The sequence below is a fragment of the Gallus gallus genome, chromosome 2, assembly GCF_016699485.2.
Source record: "Gallus gallus isolate bGalGal1 chromosome 2, bGalGal1.mat.broiler.GRCg7b, whole genome shotgun sequence".
NCBI classification, from domain to species: Eukaryota; Metazoa; Chordata; class Aves; order Galliformes; family Phasianidae; genus Gallus; species Gallus gallus.
Window position 1 is genome coordinate 125,594,873 of NC_052533.1, and position 16,422 is coordinate 125,611,294.

The 16,422-nt window shown below is 42.8% G+C and overlaps 1 protein-coding gene across 2 annotated transcripts in view; it reads right to left on the minus strand.

Moving 5' to 3' along the window:
* CDH17 (cadherin 17) overlaps positions 1-12,438 on the minus strand; it is a 36,995-nt gene extending 24,557 nt beyond the window's left edge. The window contains exon 1 of one of the 2 annotated variants that reach the window (XM_015282915.4): positions 12,184-12,438. The gene's annotated coding sequence lies outside the window, so the exon portion shown is untranslated. Of the gene's footprint in view, positions 1-581; positions 711-12,183 lie in introns of those variants that run through there. The other variant, NM_001199495.2, reaches the window with a different exon arrangement.
* Positions 12,439-16,422: the final 3,984 nt, after the last annotated feature.

A 16,422-nucleotide genomic window follows, 5' to 3' on the forward strand; every position in this document is an offset into this window, starting at 1 on the left:
ATGTCACTTAGAATAGAGTTTGAGTGTATACGAACATATACGTAAGTTATCAGTATTAGACAGCTTCAGGATTGGAATAGGATCAGCTAAAACAAAATCAGCCTGAGATCTGGCTGAGGACTGGAACAATGCTTCCCCCTTCATTTCTCTGTTTCATTTCACCCTATATCCCTAATAATCCTTTCGGTTCCCTTATCTGAACAGAAATCTCTAAGATAGCCTAGATAGTATGCACGTACCTCAGCAACTTTCAGTAATAAACATTCAGAGAAGAAAGAACATTCCCAGAGGCTAAAGATCGGGAACAATCAGAAATATTTTGTTCCGTGGAAAAAAAAGAAAAAAAAAAAAAAAAAAAAGCTGATTTTCTTTAAATGATTGATTTCAGATGTTAAAATTCAGTGAAGAGAAAACAGGGGAAATAGATCCAAATCAAATACAAACCAGACAGCCTCAGCGCAAGCAGACATCCATTTTACAAGGACAGCTGAGTTCCTAACACTGCCAGCAAAGCCTTCAGCAAATCTCTTGCTTCAGCCTTTAAAATCTCTCAGTGAAACTACAGCTAGCTCGCCCCTTACCTGTAACACAAAAGGCTTCTTTTGATCTAAAAAATGCTTCTTTCTTCCAGCTGTGGTGCTTGCCTTTGCACAGGTTGGCCGTGTCCGTCTATGCGTCTCCACGCAGTGTAGAGTTTCTGAGACTCGCCCTAGAGGTTCAGCGGCTCAAACATTAACAGCATGGAGAATTATTGATTCTTAATGACTAGGTGTGGTGGTAGGAAATGGCAGCCACGGAAGGAAGCAGTCCAGCTCTGAGATAATTTACAGCCTTCGGTATATTTTATGTCCTTTGGGGTTTTCCTTCTGAATTGGGTTTTCCAGTGGGGTCACAAGGAAGGTGATGCACAGAACATGGGTTGGGGCCACAGGGGGAAAGCTGTCCTTCTAGGAGGACGTGAGGTGGCAAGGGGACAACGTGGCCCTGGGTAGGGAAAGTGTTTGCTGTTTGCCTTGTCAAAGGGACAGTTTGGAGATGGAAGACAAAGTTTTGGGCACAGTGGTGATGTGTTTTCTATGTGTGGGGAGGACATGTCCCGTTTGTAAGAATAATCCATCTGTTGTGGACTCAGAGGGCTCAAATTCCACCCGAGGTGTGCAGCAAATGAACTCTGGGTAACCTGGGTACTCTGGGTAAGCAAATGAACTGGGCACATCACTTGCTCATTTCCAGATGGGCCTCTCACAATGGATGTAATAGTTCCTTTCCCCTGTCTGTCAGCTTTCATGTCTGTTTAGGTGTTACCCCAATGGTTAGGGCCATTGCCTGCTGGTCTCTGTAATTACAGCACTGACAGTAAGGGGAACTGAAATCAACTGTAAGAGGCAGTAGTAAAATAAAAAATAAATAAAATAACACTGAAATCAAATCTCAAAAAGCCCACAGAGACACTTAAAAATATAAGAATCATGATGCAGTACTTCCTGCTAACCCACTTTTTAACATTGTGCTTATTTCAGATGCTTTGGGCAGACTGGTTTTGTTCTCTTATGAAACGTTAATATTCATCCACACTCCAACTTCTGGCATCAATTTCCCAAGTATGTTATATTATTCCTGAGCACAGTTTAATTATCTGTGCAGTGCATTAAGCATTTTCTGAATCAGGCATCCAAAGGAAGAAGCATTTAGAGCTGCTTATAGCTGGAAGGTGTGCAATTCTGGGAAAGGTGAACTTTCTGTTTGTACTCCAGATCACACTTTAATCTTGGAAATGGCATTTGTTTCTGTAGGAAAAAAACTTCTAGAGAGTGCTTCTAGCTATTCCAAAAACAACTGCTCTCCATTTGCTCACGTACTCAGAGTGATTCAGACATTCTCAAAAGCTGCCTGCTAGGAGTGAGTTATCTTTGGAGCACAGCTCAGAAACAACAGTTTCCATTAAAGCATCGATAATTATTTCTAAGTAAATATCATAAGGGAAAAGCAATTGGACTTTCTTGGAACTATGTTGACATTAAAGTGATTTACATGCAGATTAATTGTGTATTAGTTGAACATGAATGAGCAATGCTTTCAAAACGAAGCCTAAGGAAGCAAATCCTTATGAACAGCTTCTGAACTTCACTTTTTAGCCCTCATTTTCATTAGAAAATGCAGAATAAGTCAAGTAGTGATGCCATAAGTCAGGGCCACATAAAAAAGTTTGACTTCTTTCTTCAAAATACTAGTAATTAGAATCTGCTTGGATGTCTTGTTCTTGAGAAGTGCAGTGGGGTACTTTACATACAGATTTAAGAAAGCTAATATACTTAATTAAGTGCATCTATTTTTTTAAATGGAAGAGGTGAGCTTACTCACTCCTCAGCATCTTTCTTTGGCTGAAATAATTTCCCAGCTGCAGAGCAACCAGGTTGTAAGCTCATAGGAAAAAAAAAAAAAAACTCCCATGTCAAAAATATTACAAAGTCCAGAAGCACTTAAGGCTTTAAAATAGTCATAACATGATGCCACAGATAAAATCACAAGAAGAAACTCAGCACTGAGACTGGATCTTTGAGCCAGCTGCTTCTCTGAGTAAATCTGATGAGAAGAAGGCAAGTGTCCAGGTGTTTATTGTGTGAATCACTGTCCAACGCGTCAGTTTTTCCAGAAACAACCCTTCTCATATCATTAGTCACATCCTTTTCACTCTTCCCATTTATCAGTGCTGACATTTCTCCCGTTTTCCTTTCTTGTTTTTCGTTCTTGTCTTTTTACTTCTACTCTTTGTTTCGATTCACCTCATGCCTCTCCACATACCTCTTCTACTTCCAAAATTAAGGGGAGCTCCCTGACCTCAGACACTCTCCCTTTCTTCTCATTTAGAAAATGTTTTTTGGCTTTTTTAAAAATCCTTTATAGTGTGATAATTTCACAACATCATCAATATGTGTCAAAATGAGATTGCACCAAAAGAGGAAAAAAAAAAAGGTGTAGAAAAATAACTCTGGAAAGAATCTTAAGTTTCCAGTCACCTAGCTCCTTCATTTCTCCTGAAGCTGTGTCTGCTATACCTGGAACTTCCCTGACTGTAAAACATGAAAATAATGGCCACTCCTAGTCTCTGTAGGTGGCACTTCCGGACATCTGCTTGTTCATATCACTCTTCTCTGTTCAGTTGTTTCCAACCTTTGCCTATGAGCCATGCCCCAGATCTTTCCAGGCATGACTTCTCAGTGCTGCTGCAGACAGGCTCCTACAAACAATATTCCCTGAGCAATGTAACTCTTACCAAAGCCTTATATAGTATTTTCATGTTAACCTCATTGCACTCCTAGTTGAACCTCAGTAATTCTGATTTTGCCTGGATTTACCTGGACTATATGCTCATTTTTGGTACTTGCAACTCTGGTACTTATAACTATGACTGTCTTTGTGCTTCCTTGAGTGAGTTTAAAGTCACTGAAGAGCCCTGTTTAACAAAGTCATTTATTCTTACTACCTAATACTACATCTATATTGGAACACATTGCGCCCTTCATTTCTTTCAGAGAGACCTGGTTATTCCTGCTAATGCTTTCCATTGTCTCATTTTCTATAAAATCCTTCTTATCAATAATCTTGTTTTATAGAAATTATCTTTTTTTCCAAGTGTATTGTCCTTCCTCCAACACAAGAAGGACATGGAGCTGTTGGAGCAGGCCCAGGGAAAGGCCACAAAGATGATCAGAAGGCTGGAGAACCTCCCCTACAGGGACAGGCTGAGATAGCTGGGGATCTTCAGCCTGGAGAAGAGAAGGCTCCGAGGAGACCTTATAGGAGCCTTCCAGTACCTGAAGGGGGCCTACAGGAAAGCTGGGGAGGGACTTTTTGTAAGTGCACATGGCAACAGAATGAGGGGAAATGGTTCTAGACTGGAAAAGGGTAGATTTAGACTAGATATTAGGAAGAAATTCTTTACTGTGAGGGTGGTGAGACACTGGAACAGGTTGCCCAGTGAGGTTGTGGATGCCCCCTCCATGGAAGCATTCAAGGCCAGGCTGGATCAGGCTGTGAGCAACCTGGTGTAAAGGGAGGTGTCCCTGTCTATAGCAGGGGGTTGGAACTAGGTGATCTCAAAAGTCCCTTCCAACCCAAACCATTCTATGATTCTGTGATTCTATGACTGTAGTACAATTACCAGACACCTACATCACTCCTCTCTTCTGTAGTCTTCAAAGCAAAGATTTTCATCCCCATCAGCATTTCATCCTTCTATACAAACAGTTCAATCTTGTATTTCTCAGCCAAATCTCTATGGTTCTCACAATCTTGAGAACATATCATGAGTTCCAGAACTGCATATTAATTGCATTTAAGATGTTCTTCAGGCTTTTCTTTTATCTCTCTCTCTGTTTTCAAAGCCTTGCCCTTCCTACTGTTTAGAACCCTGTCCACATTTCAATAATTTATATTTACAAAATGATACAAGATGTAGCACTGGGAAAAGGGAACTTGGATAAAAAGCACAAACTGGGAAGATCAGATGGACAGTTAACTAACCCATAAGAAGGGTACCATGGTAAAGGAGATAAGGGGAGGTAACTAGGTGTGTCCATATTGGGATAGGAACAAAGGACAGTACTTCCTGTTCAGCAAGTTCTCGGTGTAGCTTTTATACTGTGGGGCTTTACTATCAACTCCCTTTGACCCCATTTTAAATTGTTGTTCTAACTTAACCAACAGGAACACAGAAAAGATGAGCAAATGTATCCAGCAGCTCACAGTACCAACTCTTGAAGCCACACCACCTGTACAGCCCCAGTAGATACGTTCTTCTGACTGGCCCTTGAATTAATTAGATCTTGGCCAAGACCTTAGTGCCTGCATGGGGCAGCTGGTAGCAGACCACCAGGAGCTCAGATAAGGTAACTTAAATCTTTCTTCTTTGGAGCTGTCACTGTGAGTTGATCATCTGCTGGGAAACTCTGGTTTTGCCCTTCATCAGGGAGCTAGTAGACCACTTCCAAACACTGTGGGCCTCTTCTGTCCCTGCTGTTGCTATTGTATGTCCCCAGCATCTTCATTTAGCCATCCATGGAGGACTCAGTGTCAGTTGTACTGAAATTCTCATGGCTACCAGTGCATCTCAACCTTGCCACCTCAGCCCTTCACCCATGCAATAGCTTGTTCTCAGTTCATAGTGAAACTGACAGCACATTGCAGTTTAGCAAATCCTGACCAGGACTTGGGTGGAGATGTTCCAGTCTGGCACATGTGGCCACCATTAAAGCAGTCAGAAGCTGAATCAGCATGCCTGGCTCTGATAAGGCGTTGCCTCGAAGATCTTGGCCAACCCTACCTAGCTCTACAGCTGTTACCCCACACATGTTGTGCTCCCAGCCCCACATTCCTCACTTCACCCAGGCACAGATGTCCGACCTCTCCCTCAGCACACAGACAACCACACCAGCTTGCGTTCTTCATCTCTAACAGGAGGCCCAATGTAAAATTCCCACTTGCTGCCACTGGGTCCTGGCCCCCGTTAGTTGCTGAGCTAATGCTGTAACTCTTGGGCCATTAAACTTGCCCAGGTCAAGATGATAGATTTTAGTTTCCCTTTTTCTTCATGCAAGCAATGACATAATGGAACCAAATAGCTCTTCTGGAATAAACAATGCATATTCTAGAGATTACTTGTGTTTACACTACTTACTGCAAGACCTCCAAAGGAGATTAAAACTTGTGCTCCATACTGAAATTCACTTTCTTTCAGCATGTTGGTGTCCACTACTTAATTCTCAAGAGGACTTGAAGTGACATATGCATTAGAAGTTATGACCCGTGTGTTTCAAAATTACATTTTGTTGCTATAAAAGCCGAAGAAAGAATTTTTTAACAAACACTTTTGGTCATTATTCAACACGTACGAAGACAAGTTCACAATTTGCAAGGCTCAAAATGTAACACAAAGCATAACACTGTGTCAAAACAAAATAGGAAACCAGTCTTTTCTCAGCTATACCCTGTTTAGAAAACAGCAAGATAGTATTATGACAAGAAACAAGAAGTGAACTGCAAGGCTGATACTGTTTTTGCTTATTCACACGCGCATGTAAATGCACGTGGCTTTAGGACCCGAGAAGCAGATGGTCTGAGAGCCCTGAATCACCTGGATGTACATGCCCACCTATGGGACATTGGAATGGGCACAGTAAAGCAAACCAGTCTCTGGAGCTGTTTTTATCACTGTGATCACATATTGTGCTGTCTGGACATACAGCAGTCACTCCATAAATATCAGAAATAAGCCTGTAAGCAGAGCCCAGGCACCAAGGCTCCCCTCTGCAGACCAAAGCGGGACCTGGATGCTCTTCCCATGTCCTCAGGAATGTTATGTCTGGTTCTCAGCCTTTTAACAAAAATCCACTGTCACTGTATCCCGCACTGACTGAAGCCAAAATACACTGGACTGTGCACCGCCATCTGCAGTGGCTGGGCAGCCCCAAGTCCCACAGCTCTGCTGTAAGCCTGAAAAACTGAACACATTTTTCAAAAGCCAACACAAGCAGCTGGACCTCAGCTCTGCAGCTGGAAGCTGATGCTCTTTGTCCCTCTCCCGCTTGTACCCCTCTGAGTACAAAATGAGTTTCTGCCTCTGAGACTTCACCAACTCACAACTTGCCTAGACTGTAAAAGCAGCAGGAGATCAGTCCAACTCTGCACATCTTTTCCAAAGAACTGTCAGATGGGCATAAATGTAATCCCTGCTGGAAAAATTAGTCACACCAGTTCCATTACTCCCATCTCAGCAGGACCACAAGGTCTGACTGCAGCAGTGCCTTCCATTGGAAGCGTGATGGACTCACACAGAAGTGCTAGAAGTGGACTTGAGACTTCTAGTGCTCTGGATCAATACTGAGACTGAATATATCCATTTGAAGGAATCTTGCATGCATTAGAGGCCAAGACAAAAATAAATTACCTCATTTAGTTTAATTATCTACTTTTGTGATTAAGGCCTAGTTGCGTGGATGAGCCACCAGAAGATAAGGCCCACTGTCTGCAAGAGAGAACGGTGTACATTCTGCATTGCAGCCATCCACGATTAATATTATTTAAAGTACTAATTCCTCTGCTTAGAATAGAAAATGCCATAAATACCACACAGTTTCAACTCCTGCCAGCAGTGGATAACCAGCTTTCCTTGGCACGCCATGCACAAGCTGGGACCCCAAGGGATTGCTTCTGTGACTAAACAGCCGTGGTATTGGGCTATCAGCTTATGTACTTCATGTTCGCTACTTCTGTACTTTCAAAGACTGCCATGTGACCATTTTAGCTCTTTCTCTGCCTCATTTGTGACTTATATGGAAATGCTTCCCTGAAGGTACACCTCTGCTTCTTGACCTTAACTGAAATGGTATGACTCAATGCTCTTCTCCATCTCCTATCTTAAAGTCTCAAACTTGCTTGTCGTATAACTTTCAAGTTAAAAGTCAGTAGGAAAAATCCATCAGTTCATCAGTTTATATCTACATCTGACTTTGTTGTACCTCAAGCTTAATGCAAATAGAGGATAAACCATGATTTTAACATTGCAGTTCCCACGAGCAGAGGTGCAGAGTTGCTGACCTAGGTTCCCAGTGTCAGTATACATCCTAGATCACAGTGACCCCGGACCACCAAAGTTGCAACTAAATGCTGTGCATTCAGGCGTTAATCCTGTGGTTGAAGACAGCAGAAGGGCAAGACAGACTTCCTTCTCGGGAGCCCAGCTACAAAGCTAAGGTTTCACTGAAGCAACAAAAGTGCAGATCTGTTTCCTTTTACCCAAATGCTTCAGCGAGACGTTGCAATCAGTTTGACTCATGGCAGAATCTCTAGTCTGCTTTCAGGTTTGCACTTCCTCTCTGCACAGCTACTTCCCAGGCCGTATCCCCAGAGCAGGAACAGCAGGGCAGGGCTGAACAAACACGCACCCGGCGCCCAGAGAGCTTGCTGCCATGGCATGTTCTCCTCCCAGTCCAAAGGGAGACCTGTGGCTAGCAGCACGCCTATTAAACAGAAATCAGGTTGCTGAGGGACTGTTTGCCTCGAGTTCTTCATTTTTATGGCTCTCCAGTAAGTGCTGAGTGAAAGCAGCAGTTCTTGGGATTCTGGTGACATTTTGTCAGTTATTGGTTAGTAATACATTCACACTCAAGTAATGTATTTTAGGAGTTCTAAGCATGTTGCAGACCTGAATTAATACAGTTCTGCAAGATATCTTTAAGGAAAATTTGTCTCCCTTCTATGAACATAAATGCTGCTGCCTATTCCAGCAATACAAAAACCATAATTCAGGCCCCAGAATACAATGACAGGTTTAGAAAGTTCTAAATAACACCACCACAAATGAATGTCCTTATACTCTCCTTTTGCTGTGTGACTCATAATATTTCTTTATAGTTATGGAAATTACACGTTTTTTAACTAAAGGCATAGTCATGGAAAATAAAATGTATGACCATTTCGACGCAGTGCGCTGAAAGAGCAAAAATACAGCTTTGAACTTTCTGTGTATTCTTCAAATGAATTAACACTCTAGGACAAGAAGGTAATGGCTTTAAACTAAAGGAGGGGAGATTTAGATTAGATGTCAGGGGGGAGTTTTTCTCTTGGGCAGTGAGGCCCTGGCACAGCTGCCCAGAGAAGCTGTGGATGCCCCATCCCTGGAGTCGTTCAAGACCAGGTTGGATGGGGCACTGGGCAGCCCGAGCTGGTGGGGGGCAGCCCTGCCCACAGCAGGGGGTTGGAGCTGAGTAGGCTCCAAACCAAACCATTCTATGATTCTCTACTTCTTGGAACCACAGAGATATTTAGCTGCTATCTTTAGTTAATCTAAAGGATAAAGAGCTGTTACCAGTGTGAGGACTTTGAGTTATGTTCATGAAATACTAGTGTTGGTAATAAATTCTTATGAATGACTTTTGTTGCTAAGTTACGCAGCACAGTGAACATCGAATGTAGAAAGAGAAGCAGTGCATGTCCAGTGCCTCTGCTGCTCCTGCAAGCTACTGTGACAAGATCACAAAGAGGAGAGGTGTGATGAGGGCAGGGTGCTGCACTTTAGATTATTTGTTGCCCCAATATGTTTAACTATATTTCTATTTGTTTTGGAAACATTTTCATTTCTAGGGAAACCTAGTCTTTAGGTTTTCGCTAAATTTGTTTTAGCCTTAGCCTACTTAGTCTACATCTTTAGATTAATGTGCTGCATTGTTTGTGCAGAAGTGGTTAGTGCATACTTAGAAACAAAGAAAAGTTGTCCAGGCGGAGTGCTCTGTTGCTTTTGTTCTTGTGGCCGTGCTTTAGGACTACCCAGGTGAATACTGCTGTGCACACTCTTCACTCCGGCTACTTGCGCTGAAAGTGGGATGTTCCCTTCAAACATGAGCTGTCTTAAGGGCAAACGCTGTCGTATTACGTTGATACCAACTTCATTCACAGCACCGCGCAGTGCTTTGTGCCACACTGACCGAGACATGTGAGCGTGTTCCTGAGTTCTGCTGCCAGGGCAACAATTTGGCAATGCATTGGTACAGGCTGCCCAGGGAGGTGGGGAGTCACTGTCACTGGTTTGAGAAACATGTGGATGTGGCGCTGAGGGACGTGGGTTAGTGGGCACGGTGGGGGTGGGTTGGCAGTTAGATCAGGTGATCTTAGTGGTCTTCTCCCACCCTAATGATTCCATGATCCTATGATTTCCAGGGTAATGGGCAGCTGTGGATGAACCCTCTCTAAATCTGCAACAGCATCAACTTCAATGCCACCTTTGTCAGACACTGAAACTTCTATGAATTTTCTCAAAATGTATAGCTTTATGTTTAATGTTCCATTTATTTTTTTACTCAAAATTGTATTATCTTTACTTTAAAAATGCAAGTCAGGTTGTTTTAAATCCCCATTAGGTAAGAACCCATTTTCTTCCAGAAAAATCTTAACTTGAAAGGAAATATGAAGACACACATCTTTTGTAGCATTTTGTGTTCTTGCTGCGTGTTAAAAACAGCATGCCAACTGCAGCAGATTTTGACAATGGTATTTCACTTCATGTGAAAATAAAAGCTGCACTTGTGAGCATGTAGTTTGACTACAACAGAATTTTATGGTTAATTTCTACAGAGCAGCGGTTACTCTTACCTCCCGCCACTGTAATATTTTATTCAACTAACCTTAGTGAGTGCAAGGTAAGCAACTTTATTGTCCTTATTTTTTTTTTCTTGTTATTATTCATTCGTTTGCTGCTTACAGAATCCAGTTTAATTAAGTCACATTTACAGCCTTTCTGCTGTACCCTAATATCACAGACTCATAGAATCATAGAATCATAGAATGGCCTGGGTTGAAAAGAACCGCAATGATCACTGAGCTTTAACCCCCCTGCTATGTGCAGGATCACCAACCACCAAACCAGGCTGCCCAGAGCCACATCCAGCCTGGCCTTGAATGCCTCCAGGGATGGGGCACCCACAGCCTTCTTGGGCAACCTGTTCCAGTGCGTCACCACCCTCTGTGTGAAAAACTTCCTCCTAATATCCAACCTAAACCTCCCCTGTCTCAGTTTAAGACCATTCCCCCTTGTCCTGTCACTGTCCACCCTCATAAACAGCCATTCCCCCTCCTGTTTATATGCTCCCTAGTTAGCCTTGATGCTTTTAGGTTTGCTTTTCTTTGCTTTCAATATTTATCTAGTATGGAAGTTATGTGTATGTGTTTCTATGCAGCTATTTTCCAGGTTACCTGCAAAAAGGAAAGCAGTTTTTTGAGCAGTCACAAGTATTTGATATAACTTAAATGCTGTGACTGACACATGGGAGGGAGTGCTGCAGAAATTTTAACAGCTTATATTTACACAGTGTACCATTATTGTATATAAATGATAAATACCTTCATATAACTTGTAAATACATGTGATCTTGGCTTATTTGTAAACGTTAGTTCTATACCTCTTGTAAGGTTAATATAAACCGTTCTTATCTTTAACACAGTTCCATGCATGTGGAGTAACACTGTACATTTTTGCTGTTAATTTTTACCCAATCTGGAAATTAAAGCTACAACAAAGATTTTATCATAGATCTCCCAGAAATATATTTTCTTGCCATTGGGAATTTCTGTAGCTGACTTTTGCTTCTGTATTTAGGCAACAGCAACCATTGTGTGAGGATCTACACAAATGCATGAGTGGCCATGCAGCACCAGCAGATTACAACTATCAAGCCTTGCTTTTATGGGGATTTCTGCTGAATGCTGAAAGCTGGAGCTCAGTTGATCACTGGGGACCCACTCTTGGCTGCTACTACCAAGCACGTGGCTGGTTTTCAGTATTAAACCTATTTAAGAGGAGGGACAAACTTTCTGGCTATATGGCTGATACGTCATTTTATGAGAAAGAGAACTTAGTTTTGAGGAGAAGAGCTGTAATCCTCCAGTGTGCCCCTAGAAGGGCTCCCAGGACAGGCTGGTCATACTGATGACACCCATGTACCACTGTCACACCGCAGCCAGCATGGCAGTACTGAGCAGGCTGCTGCATAGAGCAAGTCTGCTCTCACCTTCATCTGCTGCTGCTGCCATATCACTTTGGAGCTGGATGCCAGCCCTGCACATTGCCACTAATTCAAATCATATATATATCACTTCTACAATTGTGCTATTATCCTCACAGGCAGAAAGGAATATTTCTGGCTGGCTGTCTTGTGGTTCCATTCGACTCTTATTACATGCAGTCAGAAAGGAAAGACTTACAGAGGAAGGCAAGCAAAGGCAAAAACAAATGAAAGGAAAGAAAGTACAGTTTCTCAAGTGCTTTGGTTATGCTGGCATGGGAGAATTCAAAGCCAACAAGTCACTGGCTCACTCCTTTGTTTTTCTTTCCAAGCACAGCAGTACTTCTTGTACACCCCTCAAGGTCCTTCCCTGTCTGCCATTTTGACAAGGAGCTGTAGTCATTCCATGCCCTGTTCCCTGATCAAGGACCAGCAGGGGTCACCTTCCAGCTGCCAGCAGAGCCAGAAGCTGGCATTGCACTTGCTGGTTGATGGACAGGAGGCTGGGCATCACCTTCAGCTGCACCTTCTGTGCTGATAGCTTTTGATGCCAAGTCCTGTTGCAAGATAGCAATGACCAGAATAGAAAGAGAAGCCACACAGAAGGACCAGCATTGGTGTTACTTACACAGCCCAGGAGGCAGAGCTGGGTGGTAGCCGTGCGCTGTGCCCACAGGAATGCCGCAGGTGCTGCGCAGAGAGGCCTCTATCACGTCTTCTCACACAGATATGCTCACAGACCTATGAGCAGTCCCATTAGAAACACTGTGGCTTTTTGATTCTCAGATTTGAAGTTGTTTCATCTTCTTGAGATAGACTGATTGCTATTTAAGATCAACATTAACATGCACGTCCATAGTGGAACGTAATATTCTACTTCTGTAAATGTGATTAATATTTCTGCAGCTGCTTCAAGCACACACTGCATGCACGTAATAATGTGGTTTCTGAAGTCATGCAATTTTTAATCTTACAGTTCAGATTCAAAATCTCTATGCTCTAAATGTATACATCTTAATTACGCAGGTCATGTTAAATTCACTTTTTAACTAAAGAAGGAAGAGTTTGCTTGTTAGTTTACTTTTATTTCAAAAAACTTTGGCAAAAACTTTGCTAAGCACAGCCAAAACTACTGTGGTAAATGCGCAGTGATAGAGCCTGCTCAGTTCCACAGAAAGGTTTCCTCTAGAGCAAATCATACATCAGAGCAGACTGCTGTAAAAATATCTGGTTCCCATAGCAGGACTAGGGACAGATATCCTTGCCCTCCAGGCTACCACTGCAGAAACCAAATCTGTCACTAACAGGACGTACGTACTTCAGCTGCCGTGCAGCATGTGCCATCTGCCAGCATTGCAGATGTCAATATGGTACTCCTAGCCAGTACTGCCTTCCAGAGCCAAACGTTTAAAGCCAGCAAGAGTCCTTTTATGGATCTAAAGCATTCTGGCTATTTCTCTCTTCTACTCAAGAGTTGCATCAACAAGCAGGTAGAAACTGTTGCAGTAATGGCCTTCAAATGTGCAGCTGGACCATGGCAAGCTTTGTCTGGACCTCTCCCACCTGGCAGCCCCAGGAGTCCTCAGCCTCCCTATGGCAGAGCCCACATTTCTTATCATCCTCCAATTCCTGGCAAGTGGGAGCAATGTACCGGGAGGGCTGGCAGGACTGGAGGCCACCTACTGCCTCCCAAAAGGCAGCATTGAGTCCTGCAGAAACATTCCAACTGACGTCCTTCAACCATACGTATTAGAAAAGAAAGCACTATATCTCTGAGAATGCAGAGGGCAAAATGAGATGCATGCTCGTGTAACCTGCCTATAATTGGATCTGAAGTCAAGGATAGGATCAGGAATAAAATTAGGATGTCATCCTTAGCCCTGAGGTCACTGTAGACTTAGAGTGGTCTCTTTTCAAACAAACTCTCTGCATGAAATTACTCTTCCAAAGCACACATGAGTCAACGGGTGCATCTACATGCTTTTTCATGGCTTCCAGCATTTTTAAATGGACTTTGGCAGTCTCGACAGCAAATTATGGAAGAGTCTGCCCACAAAACCTGAATGGAAAATTATACTTGCTCATTTCATTTTTCTCCACCCACTGTGCCTCCAGCTCTGAGCTGTCCAGAGGAAAGTCTGTATTTTGTTTCAGTATAGTATCTTGTTTCAGTGCATGCTATAGTGCAGGACAATTCCAGGTCCACCCAACAGAGATAAGAGCACATCATAATGAAAGCATCTGATGAATCACATGAAACCATGATGTTCTTTCTACTCACGTGGAAGAATGACATAACTTTTTAGTCACATGCAAAACAACAGATCCATCTTCTGAAAGCAAGCTCTTTAGTTCTCCAGTTACCATTAGTTTGAATTATATTCACTGGACTATTTGCTTAAGCAAACATTTGCAAACACTTGCTGCAGGCATCCCTCCTTATGTTCATTATATGACATAATGCCAGATACTAGCAGGGTTGAAGGAGCTGCTTTCACCAACTTATCACTTCTTTTCAGATTTCTGTGTGAGACAACCAACAACCCATGAGCAAACAAGAAACCCCGCCAACTCTTGGGATCCAATTAGAAGTGATACTGAAAGCAGGAAATAAAATGATGCTTTGTCACTATTCAAAACCTAACATCTCGAGCAGCACATAGTGCTGGAGCCTTTGCCTTTAAGGTAAGGTAGTGTTAGAGAAGGAACAGAGAAAGACAATAAACACGGGTAAGCAGTTGGAGCAGCTCCTTTAGGTGAGAGATTAAAAGTTTGGGGCACTACAGTTGATTTGGTAGAAGGATGAAGGGAAGTGATTGATATTTTCAGATTCATAAAGCCAGTGGAAAAGGTGAGTGCAAAGATATTACTGATAAAAGCCCATAGGTGTTATCCCTCAACAGTATGTCCTGCTACCACTTTTCCTCCCCCAGTCAGATAGAGCATAGGGTGAGAAGCAGCACTAGACCAAAGGAGTAGGCCATTTCTTCTAACTGGGTTCTTAGGCAGCATGCTGATAATTCTATAGTGGCAATCTGAAATTGATTTAAAAAAAATATCAATGTACTTTGACAAGAATATCAGAGGAGGGATTTCTGTATGGGTAGAGCACTTATCTGGGATGTGAAAGCAACATGTTTATCCCATCACCCTTCCAACCCTCAGGTGTATTTACTGCAAGCTCTCTCTACACTTTCTGTAGCCTAAGGTATCTGGGTCATGGATGGGAGCCCAGAATTCTCCTGCCAAGTTGTATTTCCTTTTTATGACGGGTAGTTTCAATACAGCCACAATACACAGCTCCACTCCCAGGACATATCCTAGCCACAGCACAGGTGCTGGGGGAGTTTCTCCGTAGGGACCCATGTGCTAGAGTGTTTTGAGCATATCCTGGTGGGGATGGGGAGCTCCAAAGTAGCAATTGTGGCAAAATGCTGCCAAGGGTGCTGGATCCCAGTGGCTTGCTTCTAAATTGAGTCAATTAGGGAGGAGCAGATATAGTCATTCTTGATACAAGATTGCACCACAGGAAAATCTTAAGTCACACAAGACTGAAAATATAACTAAAATGTGATGACTATGGAGCCATATGGAGTAGTCCAATCACACAGATTTTGTATGTATGGCAGATACTGAAAAGGGGATTCAATCTGTGGAAAGGCTAGCACAGTTTTATTTGATAAGAAAAACAGCAAAACAAATGAACTCTCTTCACTGTCTGTACCTGGAAGGTGAACAGAAAGTGACAAGTTGACTAACCCTGATTAATTTTGTCTGCTGCAGAGAATAATACAATGGGAGCAAGACTTACAAACATACAAAGCCCCATTGATTGAAAGCCAGATTGAGCATGAGGAATTACGGCACAGAAATAACATCCTGGCCATGGAAAACCTGTTGAGAGATCACTTATGACTTCAGCAGAAGTTGAGCCATTCTGTTATTCAGCAAAAATCAGACAGTGTCAGGGAGGAATCAGTGCAAAGCTGAGAGGAGCCGTAGATCCTTCTTCCACAGAGGCTGTTGGTTGGCTCCCTCACCCTGCACTGCAGAGATGAGAAAATCATTTGATTGTAAAATTACTCAGGCATGATTTTCAAAACTTAGAGGAAGTGTGCTTAACCAATCATTTCCTTAGCAAATTATTAACCAGGTGATGAGGCAGGCTGGCACGGCGAAGCAAGTTACTCAGGATTGGTGTGCTCTCTTGTGGGAGCATTGTCCTTGTCTTCTGATAGCTAAAGTCACAAGTAATTAGTACACTGAATTTCAATGTCTGTAGGCAAGAAAGCCATTGCTTTGATGATCTTAGAAGCATAAAGGTTGGGAAAGACCTTTAAGATCGTCTAGTCCAACTATCAACCAACCCATCCCCACTAACCCTTGTTCCAGGATCACATCTACATGGTTCTTGAACAACTCCAGGGAGATGGAGTTGTCATAGGATATGACATAGAATGGAGATGTCAAAGAAGATAAATATAGAGATATTTGCAGCCCCTAGGTGAGCTGGTCGCTGATGGGGGAGCTTCTGTTTGCCTTGATGTCTGTGGGAGATTTCTAGAGTGAGAGCACCAGGAGGAAGAGCACATGGGGAGGTTTCATGTCAGGTTACGCACATCAGCCCCCCAACGTTGGGTCCATACAGCTGCAGCTCACCAGCCCATGGTCCCTACTGGTTTTGATGGCAGGAGCAAGACTTCTCCACAGCTGCTCTAGAACATAGTGAAAAGTATCACGTAGCTGCATTTCCTGTTTTAACAGGAGAAGGCCACACTGAGAGGCCTAAAGGGCACTGTATAAATATCTCACAGTCTCACACATTTAAAAATGCTGGTGGAGTAATTTTAACACAAAAGGCCACAAA